A 9553-nucleotide genomic window follows, 5' to 3' on the forward strand; every position below is an offset into this window, starting at 1 on the left:
ATATATATATATAAACATATATATATATGTTTATATATATATATATAATATATATATATATATGTTTAATTTAGAGAGATAGAGAGAGAGTGAGTGAGTGCATGGAGGGCAGGAAGAGGGAGACAGAAACCCAACCAGACTCCCTGCTCCATCTCAAGACCCTGAGATCATGACCTGAGTCAAAACCAAGAGTCCGTTGCTCAACCGACTGAGCCAACCAGGTGCCCCAGGGTTAGGATACTTAAAAAAATTTTTTTTCACATAAACCAAAGTGGTGTTCTTTAGAAATAACTCAAACTTAAATATAGAATTAACTTAGAATTTTCCAAACCTAAAACAAACAATAAAAGCAAGCAAAAACCAGACCTGAGTGAATAACAGAAACTTTATTTCAAATGGAAAGGAAGACTTAATGCACACTTTTTGGTTTTGAACCAAAAGAGAAAGGCTGTGCCCTAGTACATCATTCTTTCTTTTTAAGATGACAGTCTGCTTTATATTAGAGTCAATCTCTTCAATCTGGAGCAACCCTAGAATTTTAAAATTTTAGTAGGATGAACATCTTAACAGTTCTTTTGGAACCCTCTTGGAAAATGCAAAGAAGTGATTAACTGAAGAAAGTAGTCATGTATGAGTAATTTAAATGGTGATGTTCCTTCAGTTTATTGATGTTCACAGATTTCAAACTGCATATAGAGTTCTAATTGTTTCTTGATCCTCCCTTTTTTGGTATAATCATTGGGAACAAAGTATTTATAATAAATATTTCATAGTTTACCCTATCTCTTCATAATAAGTATCTAATTAGGAAATATTTTGGAGGTGCCAGGGTTGCACTTCCAGTTAGTTAGTTAGTCAGTTAAGCATCTGCCTTTGGCTCAGGTCATGACCCCAGAGTCCTGTGACAGCCCCACGCAGGGCTCCCTACTCAGCAGTGAATCTGTTTAGCCCTCTCCTTCTGCCCTCCCCCTTGTTCATGTGCTCGTGCTCTCTCTCTCTCTCTCAAATAAATACATAAAATCTTTTTTAAAAGGAATTATTTTGAGAAAGGACTTCAAGGAAAGTTGGTAGAGTAGAAAGCCCCTAAGCTCATTCTGTCCTACATTTTCACCTAGATATCACTCACGCCAATGTGACTAACCTGGAACCTGATAGGAAGACTGGCAAAACAAACTCTACAGCTAAATGTAGAGAAAAAAGTGCATCTGAGAGTTTAGGAGGGGCGGAAATGATAGTTGGTTGGCAGCTACCCACAGGAGGGAGAGAGCTGTGAACACTAAGAAGTAAAAGAAATAGTTCCTTGAACCAGGGGGTGCACATGGTGAAGATGAATCCCCATAATGTCTGGCTTTGAAAACAAGAGGGGCTGAATCCATCAGTTGGAATAACCAGTAGGATGTATGATCTGGAGCTTTAAAAGTCAGTAATGGACAAACCAGGGAGTGAGCAATACCTGGGTCCCCCATCCTTAAAGAAACCTCAGCCCATGCAGAGACAATACAGAAGCAACAGTTTGTACAATGCCTGGGGCAAAGGGAGGAATATCTGTTTTATACTTATTTCAGAGTATGCTGGGGTACTTCTCCTAGAACAAAGGAGTTGGCAGGCACAATTTTCTTCTCTTGCCCACTCCACGCCCCAGTGCACATAAATACAGGGTCATCTGCAGCAGGGAGCACTGCACAGATACTTGGTACCTAACCTGCTATTGGTATGCCCACCCACATTCTCCTAAGGACTTCCCCACTCCAAGCCTGCTGGCCTCCACTCTGGCCTTAGCACATATTTTACTAGTATCACACGTGGGCCCTGCCTAGCTACTTCACACACAAACAACAAGCCCCTTCAGCTGCTGTGCTTTGGGGGATCTAGCTTAGAACTAGTAGCTCAGGGTAAATTTTGCTGACACCACCGCCCTACCCCTGAGCCCTCTGCAGTTGCATCCCCTCAAAGCCAGCCTCCCTGGAACTAACACCAAAGACAGTAAGCACAACTCACAACAGGAAGATAGTGCAGATGTCTGGACTAAAAGGCAAAGTGACTAAGTCACAAAAGCAGGGATGCGAGCAATACACAAAACCCTGCAGTGTCAGGTTCTGGGGAACAGGGGACCCTGCATTGCAGGGGACTATAGGAACTCTTCATAAGATCACTCCTTTAAGGGCAGAAGACAGCAGATTTTCCTAACACAGAGAGACACAGAGAGGTAGACCAAATGAAGAGACAGAGGAATATGTCCCAAATGAAAGAACAGGACAAAATCATCATAGGAGACCTAAGTGAAACAGAAATAAGTAATATTCCTGATAGAGAATTTAAAGTAATGATCATATGTTGAACACTACATCAGAAACTAACAATGTACTATATGTTGGCTAACTGAAGATAATAAAAAGAAAAAAGTGATGATCATAAAGACAACCACTGGGCTTCAGGAAAAGGGTGAAGGACATCATTTAGAGATAAAATTAACATCAGAGATGAAGAAAACAATACACGAAATTAAAAACACAATAAATGGAATAACTTGTTTGCTATGGGAAAGCAGAGGAAAATACCAGTGAACTGGAAGATAAACTAATGGAAAGCAATCAAGTTGAACAGCTGAGAGATAAACAAATACTGCATAATGAGAATAGACTTAGAGAACTAAGTGACTCCATCCAGTGTAATAAGATTTGCATTATAGGAATCCCAAAAGTAGAAGAGACAGAAAGAGGGGCAGAAAATAAATTTGAAGAAATAATAGTTGAAAACTTCCCAAATCTGGGGAGGGAAACAGAGATCCAGATTCAAGAGTCACAGAGATTCCCCTAACAAATTCAACCCAAAAAGGTCCACACCAAGATGGGTAGTAATTAAAATGGTGAAAAAAAAAGAAAAAAAGGAAAATTGATAAAAATTAATTTTAAAGGTTGCAAGAGAGAAGAAGATAGTTACATACAAAGGAAAGCCCATGAGACAACTGTTGATTTTTTTTAAGCAGGAAATTGGCAAGCCAGAAGAGAGTGGCATGATATGTTCAAAGTGTTGAAAGGAAAAAATCAGCATCCAAGAATATTTTAATAGCAAGGCAATCATTCAGAACAGGAGACATAAAGAGTTTCCCAGACAAAAGTTAAAGGAACTCATGACCACTACACCAACACTGTAAGAAATGTTAAGGGGGACTCTGTGAGTGGGGGCAAAAAAGTAAGTAATAGAGTAAGAAAAATAGGAAGCACAAAATAAAAAAAAAGTATACCTGTAAAAATCACTCAAGAGAACCACAAAATAAAAGAATATGAAATATGATACCAAATATGTGAAACCTAGAGGGGAGAGGAGTAAAGAATGATTTTAAAATTGTGAACATCAGCTTAATATAGACTGCTATATACAGAGGATGCTATATATAAAAGTGGGTAGGAGAAGAATAAATGAAACAAGATGGGATTGGGAGGGAGACAAACCATAAGTGACTCTTAATCTCACAAAACAAACTGAGGGTTACTGGGGGGAGGGGGTTTGGGAGAAGGGGGTGGGATTATGGACATTGGGGAGGGTATGTGCTTTGGTGAGTGCTGTGAAGTGTGTAAACCTGGTGATTCACAGACCTGTACCCCTGGGGATAAAAATATATGTTTATAAAATATAAAAAATTATTAAAAAAAAAAGACACCATTACAAGAGTAAAAAAAATAAAAATAAAAGGTAATCACAAATGAAAATCAGTAACAGATTATGTAAAAAGTAACAACTGCAGAATCCAAGTATATTACTAAAGAAAAGCAACAAACCATGAAAGAGAAGAAAGGATCAGAGAAAAAAAACTACAAAAACCATAACAAAATAAGTAACAAATTGGCAATAATTACATATCTACCAATAAATACTTTGAATGTAAATTGACTGAAGTCTCCCATCAAAGGACATAGAGTGACAGTGAGTATAGAGAGAGAGAAAAAAGGATACATCTAAATGCTGCCCATAAGAGAACAATTTGAGACCTAAAGACACCTGAGATTGAAAGTGAGAGGATGGAGAACAATTTATCATGCCAATGGATGTCAGAAGAAAGTCCAAGTAGCAATATTTATATCAAACAAAATAGACTTTAAAACAAAATCTGTAAAAGAGACAAAGGTGGACACTCTAAAATAATAAAGGGGATAGTCCAATATAAGATATAGCAATTCCAAATGCTAATGCACCCAACATGGAGGCACCCAAATAAATAAGAGTTAATAACAAACATAAAAGCCCTAATCAGTAGTATCTAACAATAGTAGGAGACTTTATCACCCCACCAACACTGATGGACAGATCATCCAACAGAAAATCAACAAAGAAACAGTGGCTTTGAATGACACATTGAACAAGATTGATTTAACAGATATATTTAGAACATTCCATTCTAAAATAACAGCATACACATTCCTTTCAAGTGTGCATAGAACATTACCCAGAATGGATCACATATTAGGCCACAAAACAAGTCTCAAAAAGTTCAGAAAAATTGAAGTCAGACCACACATCATTTCTGACCACAACACTATTGAACTTGAAGTCAATCATAAGAAAATATCTGGGAACATCACAAATACTTGGAGGTTAAGTAACATGCCACTAAACAATGAATGGGCCAACCAGGAGATCAAAGAAGAAATTTAAAAAGTACATGGAAACAAACAGAAATGAAAATACAACAGTATACAGCAAAGGCAATTCTCAGAGGGATATTTATAGCAATACAGGCCTACCTGAAGAAGCAAGAAAAATCTCAAACAAACAGCCTAATCTTACACCTAAAGAAGCTAGAAAAAAAAGAACAAATGAAGTCTAAAGCCAGCAGAAGAAAGGAAATAATAAATATTAGAGCAGAAATAAATGATATAGAAACTAAAAAACAAAAACAAACAAACAAAAAAAACCAATAAAACACATCAATGAAACCAGGAGATGGGTCTTTGAAAAAATCTATAAAATTAATAAACCTTTATTCAGATTTATCACAAAGAAGAAGGACCCAAATAAATAAATTCACAAATAAGAGAGGAGCAATAACAACCAACACCACAGACATACAATTATAAGACAATATTATGAAAAAACTATATGCAAATAAATTGGACAACCTAGAAGAAAAAGATAAATTCCTAGACACATATAACCTCCCCAACTGAAACAGGAAGAAATAGAAAATTTGAATAGAGTGATTACCAACAAGGAGATTGAATCATTAATCAAAAAACTCCCAACAAACAAAAGAGCGGGGTCAGGCAGCTTCACGTGTGAAATTTACCAAGCATTTAAAGAAGGTTTAATACCTACTCTTCTCAAACTAATATAAAAAGTAGAAAAGGGAGGAAAACTCAAATTCATTCTGGAGGGCCAGTATTGCCCTGATACCAAAACCAAATAAAGACACCACTAAAAAAGAGAACTACAGGCCAATATCTCTGATGAACATAGATATGCAAATCCTCAACAAAATACTAGCAAACTGCATCCAACAATACATTAAAAAAAAAAAATCATTCACCATGATCAAGTCGAATTTATTTCTAGGATGCAAGGATAGTTCAATATCCACAAATAAGAGAACAGATAAAATGACAATTTCAATAGATACAGAAAAAGCGTTTGACAAAGTATAACAGCCATTCATGATAAAAACCCTTAACAGAGTAGGTTTAGAGGGAATATATCTCAACATATATGAAACATATATGAAAAACTTACAGTTAATATCATACTCAGTGAGGTAAAACCAGAAGGTACAAGGTCAGGATGGCCACTCACCACGTTTATCCAACCTAGTTTGAAGTCCTAGATGCAGGAAATAAAAGGCATCAAAACTGGTAAGGAAGATAGGTGTAAAACTTTTACTATTTGCAAATGACATGATACTATATATAAAAAGATTCCAGCAAAAAACTATTACTGATAAATGAATTCAGTCAAGTCATAGGATACAAAATGAATGTACAGAAATCTGATGCATTCTACACAATAATAATGAAGGAGCAGAAAGAGTAATTAAGAAAATAATCTCCATCGGGCTCCTTGCTCAGCAGGGAGCCTGCTTCACCCTCTGCCTCTGTCTGCCATTCTGTCTGCCTGTGCTCGCTCTCTCCCTCTCTCTCTGATAAATAAATAAAATCTTTAAAAAAAGAAAATAATCTCATTTACAATTGCACCAAAATAATAAGATGCCTAAGAATAAACCTAACCAGGGGTGCCTGGGTGGCTCAGTGGGTTAAGCCTCTGCCTTCGGCTCAGGTCATGATCTCAGGATCCTGGGATCAAGCCCTGCATCAGGCTCTCTGCTCAGCAGTGAGCCTGCTTCCCCCTCTCTGCCTGCTTGTGATCTCTCTCTCTCTCTCTCTCTCTCTCTGTCAAAAAATAAACAAAATCTTAAAAAAAAAAAGAAGAGTAAACCTAATCAAAGAGGTAAAAGACCTGGACTCTGAAAACTATAAAACACTGATGAAAGAAACTGAAGATAACACAAGGAAGAGGAAAGACAGTTTGAAACAATAAAATTAAAACAAGATTATAGATTAAAACTACAAATATTGTTACAATGCTTATAGTACCCAAAGCAATCTACATATTTTATGCAATCCCTATCAAAATACCAACAACATTTTCCCCAGAACTAGAACAAACAATCCAAAACTTTATATGGAATCACAAAAGACTTCAAATAGTCAAGGCACTTACAAAAAAGAAAAGCAAAGCTGGGGGTGTCAAAATTCCAGACTTTAAATTATATTACACAGCTGTAGTAATCAAAGCAATATGGTACTGGCACAAAAATTGACATACAGATCAGTGGAACAGGATAGAAAACCCAGATATGAACCCACAATTCTATGGTCAATTAGTCTTCTATAAAACTGGAAAGAATATCCAATGGTTTAAAGACTGTCTGCAACAGATGGTATTGGGAAAACTGGGCAGGTACCTGCAAAAGAATGAAACTGGACCACTTTGTCACACCACACACAAAAATAAATTCAAAGTGTGTTAAAGACCTAACTGTGAGATCTGAAACCATTAAAGTTCATACAAAACGACCCAGATAGGAATGTCTCTGACATCAGCCTTCACACTTTTGTCTATGTGTCCTGAGGCAAGAGAGATAAAGGCAAAAATAAACTATTGGGACTACACCAAAATAAAAAACCTTCTACACAGTGAAGACCTTTGACCAATAATGCAGTCCTCCACACTCATCTCCTACTTGCCCCAATCCATCCTATCCATATATCCATCCGTATATGCTGGGTGCAGAACAGAAGTAGGAATTGCCAGGAGAGGCAGCAGTGGTGTATGGTGGACACACAGTTTCCATGCCAGGCAGTCATGCCTGATAGATGACACGTGATACCATTTACTTTGAGATGGGAGGAATTTCCTGAAAACTTGTGTGGAAATGGCAGGAAACAACAGAGGTGCTGAAATCATGTCAGAACAATGAAAGTTTGGTAATTTGCATTTATTTGACCATTTTGTTCTTACCTACCATTTGGTAAAGGCCTAAGAATGTCAAGTTTATGAGCACAGAGGGAGCTAAATAATTAATATTGTTAACATACTTAAATAAAGGCACTGCATTCCTCCATTTACTTACATTTTAATCTGTTCAAAACAATCATCTATGAGAAAATATCTGAAGATATGAATGAGTTCATGTTTCTATGCTTGCCAAAAATAAATAAAATAAGCAATTTAATTTTTGAAGGTCAACTTTAGCCTTCATTAGTGTCATATGAGAAACAAGTACTTGTTATTATTAGCTTAGCATTGCCCAGATTCTATCCTTTTCAGATACATGCGGACAAACAGAACAAAGCAGGGAAAGAAATTTCTGCAGGAAGAAGCAACTTATCTAAGTACTTGTTTTCCACAAGCCACCTTTACCTACACCAATTCCACAGAATATATTGCCAGTTTTCCCTGTAGAAAGTCCACCTGCCTACTGGTAAAAATACCACAGACTGAACTCGGATAGCCTGTATTCATTCACCAGTGGTCCTATTGACAGCAAGGAGTCACTGGTGCTCATACTCTGAATGCACCACAGTCTGGGGCTCTCACCGAAAAACAACAGTGTCCAGGTATGTGCTGGAAAGGCCAAATTACTTCAGGTTTCCAGAGCCCTATGCACTTAAACTCTGACTCATCACATAACCATCAGCCTGAGCCCTTTCATAGCCTGTCCACAGAAAGATGGGTGCAGAGTGGGATCAGAGCGGACATGTATGGCTACTCATATGCAACGAAAATGGTGTTTCACTATGCACACAGCAAAGGCTACTTCTTATTGAACAATGTTCCTACTCTCTTTCAGTGTTAAAACTATTGAATGGTTACATAATATTTCATAGAAAAATCATGTAGCTACACATCATCTTCGGGTCATTGAATTGGTTTTCAATATCTGATGGATAATATGCTTCATTAAACAACTTTACACAGATGCTTTTGTTCATATGTTATTGTATCCTTAAGAGAGGCAATGAGGACTTTGATTTGAGGGTCCAAAGTAGACATATTTTTAAAACTATTTTGCTTGAGGGGCACCTGGGTGGCTCATTGGGTTGGGCCACTGCCTTCCGCTCAGGTCATGATCCCAGAGTCCTGGGATCAAGTCCCGCATCGGGGTCTCTGCTCAGCGGGGAGCCTGCTTCCTCCTCTCTCTCTCTGCCTGCCTCTCTGCCTACTTGTGATCTCTCTCTGTCAAATAAATAAATACATTCTTTAAAAAAAAAAAAAGCTATTTTGCTTGATAGCTCTCCTGAAGTACAAAGTTTAATATTTCTTTCCATCATTTCCATCATTTTCACATATAGTTGTCTACACAAAACATCAATAGTCTTGTAATGACCGATAATCTGAGAGAGAAAGACGATAGAACAGTATTTTAATTTGCAATTTCCACCATATTTCCTGTTCCTTTTTGCTATCTGTGTTTATTAACATGTGAATTACCACATATTTTCCCATTTTCCTATTAGGGTATTCATAGCTTTCTTTAAATGCATAAAAATTATATATACAAGTGATATTAAGATTTAAGTATCATATTAAACTGTCTTGCAACCCTTTCCAGTCTGGGTTTATGTTTTTCAATTGTTTTTGAAATCAGATCTGCCAAAATTCAACTCAGTAGTTTCTGGCTGGGACTCCAGAAGTTTTGAAGCATCTGTCTCCAGACTACTCATTAATCAAGGCATGAGGTACAGCAGGTTCTGGGGAGGGCTGATGGGTATCTTAGGTAGGAAGAGTGATCACAGACAGTTCCTGGCACAGCAGAAACTCTCATGGTCTCCAGAGGGGCCTCTTGGCACTGGGGACAGGAATAATCACTGGGTGTTCAGAAGGGCCCATTTTTCCCCCCTCTGAAGCCTGATTGTGTATCTAAGCACTGAACTGATTCTTGACTTTTGTTTTATAGCTTAATAGGATAGTTTGCAATTCTACACTCTGAAATGTATCTTCATATACCTAAAAAGAAAGAAAGAAAGAAAGAAAGAAAGAAAGAAAGAAAGAAAGAAAGAAA

This window comes from Mustela nigripes, chromosome 4 (genome assembly GCF_022355385.1).
Source record: "Mustela nigripes isolate SB6536 chromosome 4, MUSNIG.SB6536, whole genome shotgun sequence".
NCBI lineage: Eukaryota > Metazoa > Chordata > Mammalia > Carnivora > Mustelidae > Mustela > Mustela nigripes.